The sequence below is a fragment of the Neofelis nebulosa genome, chromosome 8 (genome assembly GCF_028018385.1).
Source record: "Neofelis nebulosa isolate mNeoNeb1 chromosome 8, mNeoNeb1.pri, whole genome shotgun sequence".
In the NCBI taxonomy this organism is placed as follows: domain Eukaryota; kingdom Metazoa; phylum Chordata; class Mammalia; order Carnivora; family Felidae; genus Neofelis; species Neofelis nebulosa.
In genome coordinates this window covers 50,346,073-50,366,910 of record NC_080789.1, presented here as the reverse complement: position 1 = coordinate 50,366,910, position 20,838 = coordinate 50,346,073, and the positions used below count along the sequence as shown (strand labels likewise).

Sequence of the window (20,838 nt, the reverse complement as noted above, 5' to 3'; positions counted from 1 at the left end):
GATGAACGTTGGGAGAGAGCTCACTGTGGCATCTTTGGGAAGCATTTGATGTGTCACCTCAATAATCTCCAACCGATGAAATGTAAATGTTATTAATCCTGTCCATACAGATGAGGAAATTCTAGTTTTGTGAAGTAGAAAAGTTACATCAAAAGACACAAAGTTATAGCAAGGATGTAAATCCACATATATTTGACCCAAAGCTTATAATGTTTCTACTATGCCATCCCAAGAATAGAAAAGTCTACGAAACATCGTTGGGGTGAAGGAAGAGAGGGCCATCATCTATTTCAAAAATGGTAAAACTAAAGAGTACAGAAGTTAAACAAAATTTTTGAGTCCTTATTGCAGTAGTTATTAGGAAGATCTGAAAGCTAAAATCATCTTTTGAAGCAGAGAGGTCAAACTAATGTTAAGAATACACGATGTTCTGAGTCTAATTGACACACCAGACATAAATAAATCACCAGGAGTGGTTGTAATACACTTTAGAGGTTTCAAGGAACTTCAGGATGAAACAGTGCAACACTGGGCCAAAATGTACAACTTGTCACTTATAAAATTATCCTTATGCGAGGAGTCTGGAAGTCTGCCAGCATAATTCTACTACAGAATATGGGTTCCGGAGGTCTAGATCAGTAACTTGAACTTTCATGCATGACTGGCAGGTGGACTCTCTAAGTCTGATGCTTCAGACACCCCACAGAAGGCACATCCCTCACATACCTCTTTCTACAGTTATTTATGTACATATCTTACCCCCCTAACGAGGTTTCTAGCTTGTAGCAAGGGCTATTTCTGATTCGTTTTCTATGCCCTGATAGCCTGGCATACTAACCTGTACTTAATAGACACTCAATATTTGGTTGAATCCACCCCTGCCCACATCAGGAAGCTGGGTGGACAAGTAACTGTGGTTTCTGTTGGGGAAAATACTATGCCACTGATTTACTAGAATTTGTTAAGAAACTGACATCAGTTTGTAGCTAAGAAGAACTCGTGGATATACTTTTCCAACTGAATTGCGTGGTAATTGGGAGACTGCTGTGTCAAGGGAAGAAAACCGGTTCAAAACTATAAACAAAAAGGAAGGATAAATATATAATTTCTCTAAATGAGAAGGCCCTAGCCACAAAGAGTCTGTTGCAGCTGACCTTAATTAACATGTTAAAAAATATAAATCATCTGGCTGATGAAGCTATAAAATGTTCCAGATTGCAGATAAGAAGTCAAGCTAATGAACATAAATGGCAAAGAAATCGGCAAAGAGTTGAGTGTAACGAAAAGTGACAGATGTGCTCCATTGAAGACAAGTACAAATTAATGATTAAAATACAAAAGTATCATATAAAATGACAGACTCTGAGCCATTAGTAACAATTTAGGAAAGTAAAAAAGCCCCTACACTCGGGCATTTTCTAAACACACAGACCCCAAATTTCCAAGTATTATCAGGCAGGATTTGGAAAACCAAAAGGTATAGTTTTCCTTTTGCACCAAAGCTGGATTCTGTAGCTGTGCCTAAGGACAGACATACAGAGAGCAGGGTTCTCAACGGCAACACCGTAGGTGGATAATTCTTCGTTGTGGGGTGCTGTCCAGGGCACTGCAGACTGTTCAGCATCATCCCTGCCCTCTACCCACTAGATGCCGGCAGCACACTCCCAGTTATGACAACCAAAAATATATCCAGACATTATCAAATGTCTCCTGGGGGCCAACCTGTCTGGTTTAAGAACCACTACTCTAAAGTGATCAAGAAACTCCCTGGCGACAGATAAAATCTGATAAGCATATGACAGAAATAAACATTCCGCGAGAGAGTTGGTGCAAATAGGTATATGTTTACCAAATTCCAGGACTCTGGATGTGGTTGAGGGAGGCACTTTTTTTTTTAATGTTTATTTTTTGGAGAGAGCAAGTGAGGGAGGGGCACAGAGAGAGGGAGACAGAGAATCCTAAGCAGGCTCCAGGAGGTCAGAACTCACAAACCGTGAGATCATGACCTGAATTGAAATCAAGAGTCAGATGCTCAACTGACTGAGCCACCCAGTCTCCTCAAAGGGAGGCACTTCTAAGGTGCCTTTTAAATCATAGAAGGATTAATAAACAGGATGCAGGCTTGGGAATTTCACCGTAGGAAGTGGACCCGGTTGAAAAAATTAGGTTGAAGGAATGTTTGGCAAAGCCATGTGCAGATAGACCCCACATCTTTTTTCATGTTAATCTTTTACAGGGCAATGTTGTTCCTCCACAAAACATTTCTTAGTGCAATAAAAAGCACATCTGTGTAGTCTAATACAAAGGTTTACAAATACCAGGCTGAAATTAGCTATATTCTGCAGTTCTGATTTTGAAGTATTTTTTTTTCCAATTATTTCTGGGTTTCACCAAATGCATCTCGTCTAACTGCAGAAGTTATTTCTTATGTAAGGTCAGCCAAATTTGGGCATGGATAAGCACTTGAGAGGTGCCTGGGTGGCTCAGTCAGTCCAGTGCCTGACTCTTGATTTTGACTCGCGTCATGATCTCACAGGCGAGACGGAGCCCCACGCAGGGCTCTATGCTGACAGCTGACAGCATGGAACCCGCGTGGCATTCTCTGTCTCCCTTTCTATCTGCCCCCACTTGAACGTGTGCGTGCGCTCTCTTTCTTTCTCTCAAAATAAATAAATGGACATTTAAAAATAAAAAAAGAAGAGCATTTGAGTTCATGCTTCTTGATAGGATTCCTGGCAAGCGCTATGAGACTGGAAAGATTGCTACATGACCAACAGGATGTAAACTGGTCATACATACTAGAATTTAAAGTCATGGACTTTGTATGCCGCCATTTCATAAACAGCCATGCCATTTCCAAAGACTATACACCAATCTGGTCTCCTTGTCACTGCGGTTTTCTGGCCTTGTCTTGCTGTGTGAAACAGTAATCTCCACTTATCTGGGATTTTGTTTTCCATGGTGTCAGTTACCCGTGGTCAACTGCGGTGTGGAATCAGATGATTCTCCTTCTTCTGTATCATCAGAAGGTCAATGGTAGCCTAACACCAAGTCACAATGCCTGAGTCATTTACCTCACCTCATCTCATCTCGTCACATAGGCATTATATCACCTCACATCATCGCAAGAAGAAGGGTGAGTACGGTACAATAAATATTTTGAGAGAGACCACAATCACGTAACTTTAATTACAGTATATTGTTATAATTGTTCTATTTGATCATTAGTTATTGTTGTTAATCTCTCACTGTACTTAATTTATAAATGAAACTTTACCATAGGTATGGTATGTATAAGAAAAAACATAGCATATTAGGGTTCAGTACTATCCGTGGTTTCAGGCATCCACTGAGGGTCTTGGAATGTATCCCCCACAGATAAGGAAGAACGACATTGCATTTCATATATTGCATTTCACTATATTGCATTTCACTGAGAACCTTCACTGTATAGCTTACACAGTAGATGAGAATGTGGAATTTGCATTCAAAGCCTAGATTTTTACCATCGATGGTCTATGTGATCTTGACCACAACATAACCTTGACACTCATTTTCTCATGTGTAAAAATGACCAACCTCTCCGCACTGAGGTGAGCATTAAAGAGGCAACAGCTTGGAAAGCTACCACTGGAATTGTTGTAAGTACAGGAAGAAGGATTTCCTGGGAATCAGGGTCCAGAGTGCAGACTCCTAAAAAATTAGACAGTGTTGCAGTTTCTCACCCATTTCTTTTTTTTTTTTTTTTCAGACGGAATCATCTTAGGAAAACCTGTGATAATTGTTTCAGAACACTTTTCACTTTTCCCCCTAGTTAATGTATAAGTGCTATATATTCCTGGAATTCACTCAAACAGCAGCAATCACAACCACCTAGACACCGAGTGAAATCCCCATCTGTCAATACTTAGGAAAGCAGATCTAGGGGCAGGATACCTGAGTCCCCACGCCAGCACTGTACTTATTAGCTATGTGGCCGCTTTGTGCCAGTTTCTTCAACCGTAAAATCAGAGAGTAATATTATCTACCTCATAGGGTTGTTGTAAAGATTTCAAATAACTAATACATGTAAAGTGTTTTAAAAAGTGGCACATACTAACTAACAGGAAGTATCAGTATCATCAGCAGCATCATTATCATTATTTGTCTTCAGGATCGCACTCTGCCAAGAGACAGGAACTGGTGGGCAGGGGACCCCCATCCCCAGCCTACAGTGTAAAGATCGCAGAGTTAAGCTTATTTATTTCATCTCCTCTCATCATAAACCCCTTATCTCCATATTATGCCTGTAGGGGTTTTGCTGAGAGACTTGAAATTTAAATAAGATTGAGCAATGTTGTGCTGGGGCAGGGGATTTTTCTTGAACTATTTGCACTGGTACGAAATTTAACACCTAGCCTGCTGGTACACTTGAATACGCCATCCGCTGTCTAGTTTTGCCTTCTGGCACCACCAGAATGATGCAATGTTCTGAGCTGTGGTCAGCAGGACTTCTGTTTATCTTCTTTTAATGTATCCCAGCTATGTGTAACTGTCATGTTTTCAAGCTACCCAGCACCTTCCAAATACTCTCAGGATGTTTCAGAAATTGGCAGCCACATGGACCTGGCTTCATCAGAGCAGAATCCAGAAAACTCAAATCCCCAGACTTCCTTGCAGCTAAGATACAAGCGCTGGGACTACATTTTGCCAACGAGTCACGTGCTCCTGACTCTGGTTTAAAAACAAGCTACTTAAGGAAACAAGCTTTGGGAGGAGTCCATTTTGTTTGTTTTGATGGGAGCAGAGGCATCCAGTAATCAGGAGCAGCTCGCCTAGGGATTTCCTCCGGTGCTCAGTGAGCAGCAGAAGTTACAGTTTGCTCATCGGGCCGGTTCTGATGCATGCTTTAGATGGTTCCCGTAAGTTCAGACTCAACTATGGTTGTATGTTTGGATTCCAGCTCTCCTCACAATTCTGTGAGCTACGTAATATTTTTATCATAAAATCCTTTTCCGGTTGATCAACCGAAGTTGGTTTGTGTTGCTTTCAGCTATATCTATGAGTAAAGTAAATAAGAGGAGATATATATATATATATATATATATATGTATATTATATATATATGTATATATACATATATATATAATATACATATATATATACATATATATGTATATAAAATTTAAAAATATATATTTTTATATATTTAAAATATAAATGTCATTTATATTTGTTATTTAAATGTTACTTAAGAATAATGTTATAAATATAAACATAATAAATGTTATTTAAAAATGGCAGTTGATACAATTATGTCGACCCTAAATGTACAAATTTCTTCTCCATATTTTTCAATAAATATTGTTTCTACAGAGACAGAAAGACTTTGTTTAGGCCTTTGCAATGGACAATAATGCTTTGCCATTGTAATGTCAAGTTTACCTTATCAATGATTTTTCTAATTATACTACAAAATAAACTACCTCAAAATTTCGTGTCTTAAAACAACAACAGTTTTGCTATGCTCACAGATACAGTGGGTCAAGAATTTGGAAAGGGCTCAGAGGAGACGTCTCCTTTCTCTTCCAAGATCTGGAGCCTCTGCTAGGAAGAACTGAAGAGTGACTCATGACTGGGAGTTGGAATCCTCTGGAGACCCCCTTTTCCTTGATCATCTCTGTTGCTTAGCCTGACCTAGGCAAGGACTAGGACTACTGACTGGAGGTCTTTGCTCCCTCACAAAATACTGCCTCAGGGTAATCAGACTTGTCACTTGTCAGTGGAATTATAAACAAAGGGGATGATGGTACATTGTCTTTCATGGCCCATCTTGGAAGATGCATACCCTGTTGTTAATTCCAGCATACTCCATTGGCCAAAGCAGTCACGAGCCTGCCCAGAATCAAGGGGAGGAGAATTAGACTCCACCTCCTAATGGGGAAGTGGCAAAGCCACACCATAGAAGAGCATGTGGGATAAGAAGTGTTGTTGCATCCGTTTTTGGAAAATAAATTCTGCCACGGTGATGTTGGGAAAATGGATTTAGAATCTAAGTGTTGATTAAAGGATGTCTAGGAGTCACAATCAGACATTTAAACTGCTGGGGTACTTTGAGGTTTGATGTCATTTTAATACTCTTTATCTGGTATAGATCCCAAAAGGATAAGTTGACTTTCTTAATTTTGCTTTCTATTTTTCACCCATCAGTACATAATTTGAGTATGGAATACTTGTCTGGAAGAATCTGGTGACTACCTATATTCTGAATACTAAAATATCTAAGTAGTCCAAATTCATATATAGTTTGTGTTTTCTTCCAGCTTATCATAAGTCCCTGGTGCTATGGTTCCTCTGCAAAACAGTTAAAGATCCCTTGAAAAATCTTGTTTTGCTTTCACAGAAATGTCATGAATATAAAGTCCTTTTGATGATAAAAGGAATTTTATGATGCTCATGTATTTCCTTTAGTTTTATAGATGGAAGATGGTGTTGATAATGGCATGATAATTTATATCAGACTCACTGAGCAGATCATTGCAACTGAGTTTTTCACTGAAAAATTCAATTACATTTCTCTACATTTTAACACCACTGCCAAAGGATGCCCTGAAATCTTTCCTAACTCCCTTTTAGACAAAAAAAAAAAAAAAAAAAAAAAATGTTCTGCCACAAAGAGTCTCTTAAGATTCTTGAAGGACATTTCTCCTTGTCAGTATGTATTCTGGGGGAGAACTATGCTGATTCAAGATACAGGCTCATCAGTTATTCTCTCGGTAAATGTAAAAGCCTTGACTGTCTGATTGCAAAGACAACACCTGAGAGCTATTACTCTTGATGTATCAAACCTTTCCAGAAGAAAATATATCCACCATTTTTAAAATGTCATGTGTATTTGTTCCTGAAGTCTAGGGCTTAAGTCTTACCCATTGATGCCCAGTTCAGTACATTTATGTAGTGTTTGTTCAACAACTGCCTATAGGCAAGAATTTTATGATTGCACATTACTTCCATGTACATATAGTTCATACTACAATACTGACTTTTTAAATATTTGGCTAGGATCTTCAATTTTTAACTTCTGATGGCTGACATTCCATGAGATAATCATCATATTCATATTTTAAGGTATTACACTTCATGCATACATACCTTGTCTCTATGCTACAAAGTCAAATCCATGAAGACAGGAACCATGCCTATACTATATATTTCCTGCACCTAACATAGTGCCTCATACAGAGTAGCATTCAATAAACATTTGTAAAATGATACAATGATTGATTGAATAAATGAAAGAATGCTAGGATAGGTTTGGATCTTAGGTCTCCTTGTCTTGTTCATTCATTATCTCATGAATCAATCTCATCCTAAAAATAAAGATGGTAATATCCACATTGTTACAAAATGGGACCTCAGCTTCTTTAGAAAATAATTGGCTCAAATCCTAAATTGCCATCACCAGAAAGGATTTAATTTCTACCAGCAAACTATGTAAATTGAGCTAGATTTCCAGGAATGGTTCTTGATTGGTCTGATCAATCAGAAGTGTTGCACTGATGTGTTAAAAGAACAGGAAGTGACCAGAATGTAGTCATGTAACTGCAAAATTCCATTTTTATACAAGTTCTCTATGATTGCAAGGGCTCACCCATTTCACAGGCTGCATTATAAACATTAACACATTCACCACAAAAATAAAACCCTGGCATTGTTGTTAGTCAGTAATTAAATTCTATGCACATCCAGAATTTTGCTGGAATGTACATTTTAATAATGAGGTTGTCTTAAAGGCTCTTGAAAGGTAGTAGAAGACTTCATTGTTTAACCAAAGTCTGCCAATTATCCCTTAACTTTGCAGTTTTACTAGGATCAATCATCCATCATATTGTGGTATTTTAACCGGTTACAAATTAAACAGAAAAAGTAATAAGAAAAGAAAACTAATTTTCCTAGACTACCCTAATGCTGCCAAGCATAAAAATGCACTTAACTGAGAAAACTGCTGAGAGATTAATACAGAATTTGTGTGCTACTAAAGAAATCATTACAGCAGCTAAGTTCTGGGAATATGGCCTCTGCTAAAGTGAAGGGAAAGATCTTTTTTCAAAAATAGTGGTGCAGTAAGATTAGATATTTATTCTCTACTAATGCAAAAAAGGATTTTATTAGTGTAACTTCATTTAAAGTCACAGATGCAAATCTCAGTGAAGAAAAGATTTCAATGGCTACGCAATTTAAATTATATTATTAGCTCAAAGGAAAAGGATGACATTTAACTTAAAACAAAGAAATCTACAAAAGGGATCATAAGCATCAGCTAAAATAAAAAAAATAAGCTATCTAGCTTATTTAGAAAAAAATCTAGTTAAGTTAGAAAGAAAATCAAGGATAAAGAACATTTTTATATCACGTGTAATTCTTTATCACTGTCCCTGTTGTCATCATTGTTGTCATTATCAACATCGTCGTCACCACCAACCCCCCACCACCACCACAGCTATTCTTTACCAAATGGCTACTCTTATCTTACATACAAGTATCTTATATACATTTTCTAATTTATTCCTCAAAACAACTCTGAGTTAAGTTTTATTATTGCCTATGGTCGACTCTTGAAGAAAGTGAGGCCAAAACAGGTTAACTAGCACAAATTATTTGCCTAAGCCTTGTAAGTGGTAGGTTCAAACTCCCAACAGTCTGATTTCACATTCCCTCATAATGATCATCTGTCTAGATATTTCTGACACTATGTATGATGGACACAGGAGCTACCAACAGAGCAAAGCTGCAAGGCAGCTCATGGGCTACATGAAGCTTAACAAGGTATTATGTGACTCGTTTCAGGTAAATGAAACTTCCTGGTTCTCAAATGCCTCACTGGTGGCAGGACTAACCTAGAGATTTGCAACTGGTTGGCACCAACTGTTCAGGGGAAAAACCTGGACATTTACGGGGAGGTGAGAGCACAATGATTGCAGACCACTCTTCTGGGCATTTGGTGTGCAAGAGTCAGTCACTGGGGTTGTAATGAGTGGGCAATTCCACAACAGGAAAACTGTCTTATGTTCTGCTTGATCTTGCAAATGCTCCAACAGACATTCAGATGTTAGATAAACCCTTTTTATAACTCTTTGAATCTGTACATTAACTCTTTTTTCACACGTAAACACCAAGTATTTTACTATTTTAATACACAATGAATTTTCCAGGAATGCAGCTACCATGTATGTATGTGTGGGTGACTGGGTATGTGTGAGTGAATCTTGCTTCGTTTTGAACTTTATCAATAATGGTACACCATCTAGGAAAATTATACCATCGACATGAAGCCAATTATGGTATTTGAGTTGCCAATACAACACACCTGTATCTGACAGCATGTGTGGCTGTTCCATTTATGATGATTCTATGAAACAGGTGCAAGCATCTGACTACTTCTATATGTCTTCCAGAGAAGTCATGCTCAAGTGTTTATATATTGATACTAAGGCATATGTAATTTTTATACATCATAAACACAATTTGTATATAAATTATATAAACTTTAAGTACACGTATATAACTTTATATACATACATTTAATTTTATATACATACATAATTAATTACTCTTTTTATTTTTCCTTTACATTTCAGTCAGGGTGTGATATTGATTTTTTAAAAATATATTTGAGTTGATAATATGGTTGGTGAAATTGATTTTAAGTCACAAAATTGTTGTTACTAAATTTTTGCCAAAAAAGGGTACAGTGGTGGTGACAGCCTGCAGAAATTCTGGACTGAGTGGTATCTAGGGTCCCACCTCGATAAATTCTACTTAAAATTCTACTTCATCCTATTAAATAAAGCCATAAGCAGTGATTTCCTCTACAAACGTGACTACAGTCAAAATCAAAAGTGAACTGCACACTCCCTCTTACTTAGCATTACTGCTCAAAGGACACACACTTTATATTTCTGGAAATTCTCTGATTTGCAAATTTATATAAGGGGAACTGCCTTTCTTAGTCTAGGTGGCAGAAAATGGCATTCCACATCCACTCCTGCATATCCAGCCTTTCCTCTTAACCCACACAAAATCATACCTGGCAGAGTCAGTCAGATTAGAAAATGAAATGAGACTATGCTCATAAAATGATTTTAAATCAAAAAAACATGTGAAAGAGTGAGTGAACAGAATAGCAACAGAAACAATGAATGGCAAATGAGAGAAATGATGTGGAATTAAAGTAATTTGATTACTCTGCACTGTGGGCCAACATTATGGAAATACTCAGAGGATTACAATGAAGTATCACATTGTAAATGAAGAAGAGTTTAAAGTTTCCTCAGTGCCTTGCCATCTGGAAAGTTCCCTTAGTCAAACAATCATTAAACAAGACTTCAGAACTATTTTCAGAGGGATATGAATGGCCTTTCTGAGGTCCCTTCTCACCTTCAGGTTCAGCTGACTAAACATTTACTGAGCACCCGCTGAACAGATGGGCGGAGCACTGCGCTGGGTGCGAGGGAGGGCGATGGAAATGAGGAGATTCCTACATTCCACATTCCTGCCGGACACACACATATAAATAAATCTGAAGTGAGGAAGACAAAAAACAGTTACGAGAAGCACAAAGTGCTAAAGGAGCCCACGAGAGGAAAAAATTCATTTCAGCTGGAGGAATCTGAGAAGGCTTCTTGGACGGGGTAGGATTTGAACTGAGCTTTAGGGAGAAGAAAAGCTTCGATAAGCAGAAATGAGCAGGAGTGGGGAGGGAGCCCAGACACAGGACACAGCTTGAACCAAGGCCTGGGAGAGGAGAAGGCATAGGGCACAATGGAGTGATGGTATTATGGTCGAAAAGGGACACTGGAGAGGGCCAAAATAAAGCTATCTTTGAAATCCAGGTTGAGGATTCTGTACATTCAACATTCATTAAACAAACATTACGGAGCACCTTCTATGTATCTGACTCCGTTTTAGAGAGCAAGGCAGATGAAAACCTCACGGAGATTACATACTTAGTTAGAGAAAAATAATAAAGAATATATAGTAAGTCAGAGGCTGAGAAGTATCGTGGAGACAAAGGAAGAAGGGAAGAGGACTTGGGAACTTCCAGTTCAGAAGGTCCAGGCCTCACTGAGAAGGTGGTGCTCCAACAGCGGCTTGTAGGAGGTGAGAATATATGGAATGGGGACTCAAGAACAGATCATGACTACCACACTCCAATTAGAATGGCCAAAATCGGGGCGCCTGGGTGGCGCAGTCGGTTAAGCGTCCGACTTCAGCCAGGTCACGATCTCGCGGTCCGTGAGTTCGAGCCCCGCGTCGGGCTCTGGGCTGACGGCTCGGAGCCTGGAGCCTGTTTCCGATTCTGTGTCTCCCTCTCTCTCTGCCCCTTCCCCCGTTCATGTTCTGTCTCTCTCTGTCCCAAAAATAAATAAACGTTGAAAAAAAAAAAAAAAAGAATGGCCAAAATCTGGAACCCCGGCAACACCAAATGCTGACAAGGATGTGGAGCAATGGGAACTGTTGTTGTTGGGAATGCAAAATGGTACAGCCACTTTGGAAGACGGTTTGGCAGTTTCTCACAAAACCATACATACTGTTAACCATATGATCCAACAATCACACTCCTTGGTATTTACCCATAGGAATAAAAACTTATGTCCACACAAAAACCCATTCACAGATGTTTATAGCAGCTTTATTCATAGTCGCCAAAATTTGAAAGCAACTAAGGCACCCTTTATTCAGTAGCTGCATGCATAAATAAATCGTCACGCATCAGATAATGGAACATTATTCAGCACCATAAAGAAACGAGCTACTAAGCCATGAGAAGACATAAAGTTACCTTCCGTGTGTATTACTAAGTGAAAGAAGCCAACTGGAAAAGGCTACCGACTGTAGGATTCCAACTACATGACATAATGGAAAAGGCAGAACTATGGAGACAGTAAAGAGATCTGTGGTTGCTGGTGGGGGTGGAGGACGAGAGAGGAATAGGCAGAGTACAGAGGATTTTTAGAGCGGTGAAAAGATTCTGTAGGATATTATAATGATCGATATATGTCATTAGACATTTGTCCAAGCCCATAGTATGTGCCAAGCGTAGTTACTCTAAGGTAACCTATGGACTTTAGGTGATTATGATACTAAATGTAGGTTCATTGTTTTGGTAAGAATGGACCGTTCTGGTGAGTGATGTTGATAATGGGCAAGGCTCTGCATGGGTGGGAGCAAGAAGTATATGGGAAATCTCTGTACCTTCCTCTCAATTTGGTTGTAAAATAAAACTGTTCTTGAAAAAGTCCCTTAAAGGAGAGAGACTGTGAACAATTTACGGAATCGGATTTACATTTTGGGGTGATAACTCCAGAAACAATATGGATTACCGATTTAGGAGTGCACTGAGGAGTGGGTAACTAAAGAAGCAGCAGATTGCATTGCACATCATATAGTGTTCATGATTTCTAGCTATATAGCAATGTATAAAACCATGCCTACAAATGCCAAATGGCAAATATATGTCAGTGGTTACCTTTGAGATGGAAGAAGAGAGAAAAGGAAGGAAGCAAGAAGGAAGGTGATGTAGGAAAGGGTCTTCAAGTGGATTTTACTATCTTTTTTTTCCTTCTTTTTTAAAAAATATGTATTTATTTATTTTTGAGAGAGACAGAACACAAGCAGGGGAGGGGCAGAGAGAGAGGGAGACACAGAATCTTATGCAGGCTCCAGGCTGTCAGACAGAGCCTGATGCAGGGCTCGAACCCATGAACCATGAGATCATGACCTGAGCTGCAGTCAGACGCTCAACCGACTGAGCCACCCAGGTGTCCCTCTTTGTTTTCTTTTTTAAACCAGTAGTGAGTTTGCTATATTGATCTCTATTCCTATTTGCAGTCTGAAATAATTCACAAAAAATAAGACCATTGTGAATGTGGACACTAGGAATAATTAAAGTAATTCCTGTGTAATTACATTATTATGATTGCCATTTGCTATGTACCAGGCACTATGTGATACACAGGAACTACCTCAACCAATCCATACACCCACCCTGTGGAAGATGGTCTTGTTACTATCTTCCACTTACGGGTAACAAAACATAAATGGGACACAGAGGCTAGGTAATTTGGACGAGGCCATACAGCTAGCAAACCAACCCATACAGTCTCCAAACCAAGGCAGCCAAGTTCCAAAGACTCTACTCAAAACCAGTGAACAAAACTGCCTCTCCAACAACAAATAAAAGCTTGAGCTGGAGAAAACTGAACATGAAGGAAGGCTGAGAAAGATAGCAACAGAGTTAAGAGGCGGTGTCAAGGCAAAATGGACTGAACAGCAACTAGTTATAAGATTCACTCACTCACTCATTCATTCATTCATTTTTTTCAATGTTCAACTTTCAAAGCATACTTCTTGAAGCTTATGTGCCAGGTTTCATTCCAGATGTTGCATTATAAGAGTAGATAAGACAGCTTACGGGTAATTGGAATACGGTGCGATTAGTACTCTAATAAAGACATACACACAGGGCATGGGAACCTGTAGAGGGCCTGTCTAAAACGCAGACTTCAGAGACAACTTCAGAGACGAAGAGGGAAACTGATTGAGCAGAGGCTGAGGTGTCTATTTGCAGTATCGGAGATGTTTAACCATGGCTCGCTTGAAGAAATGCAAATAAATGGTTCATATGGAGAGAAGAAGGGACTGTAAGTATTTGCAAAAGATGAAGCTGGAGCAGTTAGCAGAGGCCAGCTTCTGAAGGGCGTGGTCAGCCATGCAAACGTAAGGAAGGAGCTAAGGATGGATGAAATTGAGAGCAAATTCAGTGTGCAAGAGATGGGGCAGATGAAGCCTAAGAACCTCACATTTTCTAAAATTGTGGATATAACATCATCTGCTAAGAGAAGGGGAGGTGGGGGCAGATGAAAGCTTTAGGACAGAGAACATCAGAAATATTCACATTAATTAAACTGACAGGAAATTAACAGGGGATCCAACATAAATGCATCCTGACAAAACGGAGGATGTAGTGAAGGTAAAGTGCCTTGACGTTGAGTTTATCGGTCAGCGCACACGTCGATCAACATCACAGTTGGGAGATTCCGATCCATTCTCGACCATTTAGGAACGGAAGCAAAGAGGTTGCAGGAATAACCAGGGAATAATGACAACCACGGTGGGCATGATGGATTCCAGACTAATTTTTAAATTCTTTGTATGGATTCAATGCTAGTAGTAATAAAGAACATAGGCTATATTGCTTCCAACTCAAAGAGTTTATATGATAATTAGAATTGAGCAGAAGTAACAGGAAGAAAATGCCAGCCATGGACAATAAGTAGTGGGAACATGGCAGAATACATGTAACTAATTTGTAGGAGCCAAAGATTAGCCAAATGAATCTCAAAAGAACGTTGTGCTGATTAACTGACTGTACCTTAAAAATTAAATAGATTTTCGTTGATGTTTCTTAAGGTTCACTCAATATGTGTTCCCTACAGGCACGATTTCCAAGTAAGAGGTGAGGGGAATGAGAAGAACATCTCCAATTCTCACCTGTAGCCTAGTACGAGAAGTCAGGTTTTCAAGCATTATTCCTGCTCTTCTTCTGTTCTTTTCCTTTCCTGCAAATAACATGTAAGTGGGAAACGGAAGACCATTTCATTTCTCTTCCCTTCATTTACTAATTCCTGCAGATATTACTCCAAATGGGCTATCTGATGAATAGCAAAAAGACTTCCTTTAAAAAAACAAAAACAAAAACAAAAAAGAACCCAATGAGTAGAAAAAAAAAAAAAAAAGAAGAAGAAGCAGAGGCTCTTGTGTATGGTAGTGGGGCAAGAGAGCCACGGCACAGAACTCCCTTTTTCTGAACGCTAATACCAGCAGTCAGTTTTAAGCCTTAGTCTGTAAAGATGTGCTCTGGGGCTCACAAGGAAAGTAAAGGGTAAACTTCTTAAAGCATAGTTGGAGAAGCTGAAGCTGCTAATTAGCTCTAATGATCTGAATGCAAATTAATAAATCTCTATGCTAAAAATTACACGCATATATAATTGTGACTTTTATAACTTGAGAGCTCCACTTAACCCATTATTCACTTTTTCCTTCATAGGACCTGGTATGGATGGGTAACTTTTTTCCTTCTATATTCACCTCTTTATTATTGAAGTAAAGTAGACATACGATATTATAGATATTACAAGCGTACGACATATCTGTATTCACTTATTTATTTTTTTTGAGTATAGTTGACACACAATGTTACTTTAGTTTCAGGTATACAGCATCGTGATTCAACATCTCTATAGGCTATGCTATGCTCATCACAAGGGCAGATATCATCTGTTACCATACAACGCTATTACAAAATCACAGACTATATTCCCTACACTATGCCTTTTATTCCTGGGACTTATTCATTTCCTAACTGGAAGTCTGCATCGATAGAGAACTTTTTTTTTTACTACCTTTCCTGGACCATCCATCACACGCACCATCGAGCTTTACAACTTTCGAAGTCTTGTTAAAAGAATCCAAAGGATGGCAGAAATGAAAAGCCACAGACATTTTTACAAAGCAGGGAAAAAGGGTCAAGCACAAAGCTGTGGAAGACTGAGCAGCTTGAAAAATCCCCAACATAGTTGTCTCCTCAAAAACTCTTGGACCCAGCAAGAAGAAAAACTTGACATTGCAATGTGTGGCTGATGGCTGTTGGACATAAAAGGCGTATAAGAACACGGCTATAACAAAATGGTCAGACACCGGCATTTTGTTCAACAAAGGCTGGAGTAGTCGTCGGGAGTAACTGAGATAATTGATCACGAGAAAGCCTAACAGGGTGCTTGATACACAGCAGGTTCTCAAAGAGGTCCTTTCACTCATTCATCCACTCGAACAGTCAAGGAGTATCTAATTCTGATTTCCAGTCTCTATTAATTCACTTTTTGCTTCTCTTCCTCTGTCTGTTTTTACTTTTCCTATGTATACTTGCCTCCTTTGCCCCCTTTTCTCCCTCCTCCTCCTGCTTCCCCCCCCCCCCCTCCTCCTCATGCCTTCCATTGCATGCATAAGCACTTTAATTTCCTCTGGAGGCACCCAGAAAGAACAGGCATTGAGCCTCATCACCAAACACTCATCAAAGACCTGAACCTTGGGCCCTATGGCCTGCACCCCGTGTGGAAACATACTCTGCCATCGCTTACAAGGCCACTCTGCTGGCAGTGCTGACATTAGAGAGCCTGAGCCGGCGGTGTGTTAATAGTAAGTGGAAAAGGGAACTACACCTGGAAACTGGCAGGCCGGGCAGTGTCCACTGGCAGGAAACCTCAAAGTCACCAGAGAAAACCTGCATGCAAATGAAGGTCTACACTGTGCTCCGGGTCTGACAACAGTGGCACAGGAGAAAAAGTAAGAGGAGCAGGTAGATCTCAACCCAAACCCATTTTAGGTTACTGAACAGCTGTGACCTTGAGTAACTGCCTAACTTCTCTGGGCCTCCGTTCGGGTCTGTAAAGTTATTATGAGAATTACTTAGCCTATGTGTCTACGAAAGCATTGGGAACAGTGTCAGGAATGTATTAAGTGCCAAGGAAAATAGTAACTGCTATTACCAGCACGACCACTACCATCATTTTATTTTTCAAGATAAACCCAGAATGAATATTAGAATCATCAATACTAATCACAATAATATCCTTCTTATTTTATATTTTGCTTTTCAGTATCAAACGCACCCTCCTCACGCTCTCATTTGGGCTTCCCAACAGCCACATGGGCTGGAAGGATAATTATCTCTATTTCACTGACAAGGAATCTAAGGCCATTTTAAATACTGTTCTACTCTGTCGTCCTCTGCCAGGGTCATAACTAAGGAAACTCCTACAGTGGAGACAAACACATAAGCAAGGGAAGAAGCAAAAGCTGGGAGGAAGGATCTTTTCCTCTCTCCCCTTCCATCCCACCAATCGCCATATTATTTGTGTCCTTCATTTCCCCTTCCACCACCACCACCACCACCCCCCGCCCCCCCCACCCCCCCGCCGCCCCCACGGTGTCCTTCATTTCTCTTTTCTCCATCCCATCCTCACTGGCCTGGCCTTTCTCACCTGGCCCTTGGATGACTGAAACCACCATTTACTGTTCATCCTGTCTCTTCTGTCTCTGCCCCTCACAGCATTCTCCACATGAAAACCCATCACACCATTCTCCTCCAGGGGCTCTCCTCATCTACTCCAAATGGACTCCTCCAGTCTCAGTCCCACTGCATGAGTGCTCTCCTCCTTCCCCTCACGGCTCTGCTCACCGTATTCCACAGTTGTTGGCTTTTGTCTCCACGCTAGGTTACAAATTCCCTAAGGCCATGGACAGTATCATTTTCTCACTACCCATCAAAATACCCCACCCATGTTAAGTGCTCAACAAATGTATGCTGCACACAGAAACTGAAACTCTATTAATGCAAACATAGCGGGACAGGGGCACCGCCCTGACCGTATTTACATGGTTTGCATCATTAGTGGGCACATGCATGGAAATGGGCCTCCTTTGAGCAAAAACTGAGTCTGCTTAGGATCAAGCACTTTCCCACTTTGGGGGAAGGAGGTTGGAAAAGGTTCCAGAGTCTCCCTTTACTGTCTCAATGATTCAAAGCTCTCCACCAAGAGAGTTTACAGTTAGGGTAAACATTTGTCCTGTCTGCATGGAAAAACTGGTTTGTAACTGTCATCCAATGTAAACAGCAACAGTGACCCATGTAACTTTGAAAGATGTCCCAGTTCATATACTGTATTACATGGTGGGAAAAAGGGCAGACTGGGTGTGAGCTCGGTCACCTTCCAGCTTTGTGACCTCGGCCAACTCCTCTAAATTTCCCATTCTCCATCTACAAAATGGATATCTACCTCACTGGATTGTGAATGTCGAACAAGACAAAGCATGCAAAGTCATCGGCATAATGCCTGGCACGGTGCACAGATGGTGGCCACTATTATTATCACTGATGTTGATCACTCAAATGTACCTGTGTGAACAGAAAAACATATATATACAATTACGTTAACTCTACAACACATTCTGGCAACAAACCGATCAGGTTTTTAACTCAAACCATGTATGAATGCCTTTTGTGCAACATTACAATAGCCCTTTTCAGAGTAGAGAAATGGGGAAAAGCAGGACAAAAAGCTGCATGCTTGACCTATGTATTTTGTTAATAATTTAAGTGAGACCACTTAGCGCTTTTGCTTACAAGAGGGAGCAGAGATCCGCACCTCCCACTGATGTATCAGAACTCTTGTCAGCCACAAGGGAATAGAGAGCTGTTTGAGAAATTGCCTCTCTCTAGCCTCTAATAATAACATAAAGCATATCAGTGAGGATCTGTAATTGGTAAAGAAGGCTAAGACTAGAAAGAAAGACCCCTGCTTTCTAGAATTGTCTTACGATAAGTGATAAATGTCTTTTAGAAGAATTAGAATCAAAATACATAGAAATAAGAAGAGAGGTTAATGCAGCTTAACATATTATTATTCAGCAGAGTTGACACCAATTGGAAATGGATGATCATGAAATGCAAAAGTTGTAAGAAACAAAAGCCTTAAGACACAAGAATTATAAATGGATTATAAAAAGAGATAGATCAAGCTTAGTCTTGAATTCAATGAATTCTACACTACCCAATGAATATCTGATGCACAATTTCTTAAACCAAAGAGGAAAGGAGAGGGAAAAAAATGAAATACAAGACAGAAAATAAAAGGACAAAAAGTAAAATACAACTTGTGCAGGTGGAAGAATAAGATTTTGAAGTATCTTCTAAAATAGGCATCACTCGTAGCAATTCTTGTTGCCTCAAAGTCCTCTATTCTTCGAAGAGTATAAAGTAGAGGGCAGGACCAGGAAGTAGTAAAAAGAAGCCACTGCCATTCTTGGATTTCAAAGTCGACCTGTTTTAAAACAGAGCATGAACACCTTGATTTTCCCTTGTAAAATCTGGGTACTTAGGGGTTTTCCCTGGACTCCAAAGATATGTTTTAAATATCAAGGTTAGCTTACGGAATTGAGTATAAAATTCTACAATGAGCCAACAGATCTGCCCACTGAGATCAAAACCCCAGGAACTCTTCAGAGAAACTGAGCATCCCAAAGCAGAAGACACTCATGGTCCGTTTTCAACTAAAACTTTCAATGGTACCCACACCACTCAAGAAGGCTGCGACAGAGAAATGTCAGTGGGCACATTTCTACAGAGACGACTAGCCCCCCCACCTTCCCTCCATACCAGTTCCTCTTGGCACCAACGGGGGATGGAGAAGAGCTGGAAAATCCCCATGGGCCCTTGAAAGGGGCATAGAGGGTGGCTATGAATTGCCAGCAAATGTGTTCTCCTACATGTGTGGCCCCAGACAATAAGAACCTGTAGCGAAGTCTGTGGATAAACCAAAGCCAGGATTTTATGTCGGTGGGGCTGAATCTGAGAGAGAAAATAGCAAGGAAAAAGCCAAAGTGATGGCCAAGTCAGCAGAAAAAGACCTCCAGGTACGGATTGTGCTAAGATCAGGGACACTTCAGTAGCAGATGAAGTGAGAGTAGAAGCTAGTGCCCAAAGAGCAGGTAGGACAAGACGTCTCAGAGAAGGCAGGGAGAAGGAGAAGACAGCTGATAAGCCAGCCACCGCCTCCCCTCAAACCTTCAAGGTTGCATAATCTACGTCCCACTCTGCCACCCGGGCTCCACTGCAGAGAAAAGGAGAAAAACTCTGAAAGACTAACACTTTAAGTGGATGAACGGTGAGTTAACATGGAACTGACCCTATTATCTGGAGTGGACAAAATTACGAGGAAGTGGGGAAATGGAGACTTAAGTGCCCTGGTTAGAGAAAATTAAAGCTATGGTATGAGACTCTAAATTTAAAATCCCCCCAGTACGTTATGTGTCAAATCTATGCAAAATTCGCCTGATAGCATTTTTGTTACCAAAGTGAATCCTGAGAAGATGACTTGAGTTCCAACCCAGAGCAATTTTTACTTCCTCCTAACTCCCTGGGAAAGGGGGTCTCCATTTTAAAGCAAGAAGGACACTGTCAGAAAAGTTGGGAGACAGAACCCTGGGTATTTAATGCGCCCAACAACCTCCTGACACGACATGAAAAAGTCCAAGGGTCACAGAGGCGAAGGAACTTTTACAAGGTCACACAGCTGACAGGTGGCAAAACTGGGATTCAAACCCGGCTGTCCCTGACTCCCGAAGGCCAGGCTCTCTTTCTTATGTCAGCACGTGAAAATTAGGGGGGAGGAGGCTGAGGAACAGAATTCTGGCTTGTGCTTCACCATATGCACTCTACACATGCCTGACACTAATTTGGATCTCGTAATACCGAAAAATGGACCTTTCTGAATGATAATGAAGCAATATCGGAAGTGAGATTATTCTTATTTGCAAGGTTTAGAGTTTGTTTGCTACCTCCTCTATGCAAATATTGAGTGTGTGTGTGTGTGTGTGTGTGTGTGTACACCCAACATATTATTAATATTTGAGTGTGGATTATTTCAAACTCAAGTAAGGGGTGCTTGGGTGGCTCAGTCGGTTAAGTGTCTGACTCCTGATTTTGGCTCAGGTCATGATCTCATGATGTCGTGGGCTCAAGTCCCGATTGGGCTCTGTGTTGGCAGCATGGATTGGATTTTCTGCCTGGATTTTCTGTCTCCTTTCTCTCTGCCCCTCTCCCACCTGCATTGTCACTATCTCAAAATAAATAAATAAACTTAAGACAATTTGTTAAAGAAGTAAATGAAGCTGAGAGCTGATTTCATAACTGAATATGGGCCTTGATATAGAATAATTTTGGAAAGACAAAAGATTATC

The 20,838-nt window shown here is 40.1% G+C and overlaps 1 protein-coding gene and 1 long non-coding RNA gene across 2 annotated transcripts in view; one reads left to right on the top strand and one right to left on the bottom strand.

Moving 5' to 3' along the window:
• GRIP1 (glutamate receptor interacting protein 1) overlaps positions 1 to 20,838 on the bottom strand; it is a 684,772-nt gene that overhangs the window by 471,032 nt on the left and 192,902 nt on the right. The window lies entirely within an intron of this gene.
• On the top strand, positions 4,547 to 6,023 carry LOC131519253 (uncharacterized). Its single transcript, XR_009265557.1, has 2 exons — positions 4,547 to 4,901; positions 5,573 to 6,023. It is a non-coding gene; the product is annotated as an uncharacterized LOC131519253 (long non-coding RNA).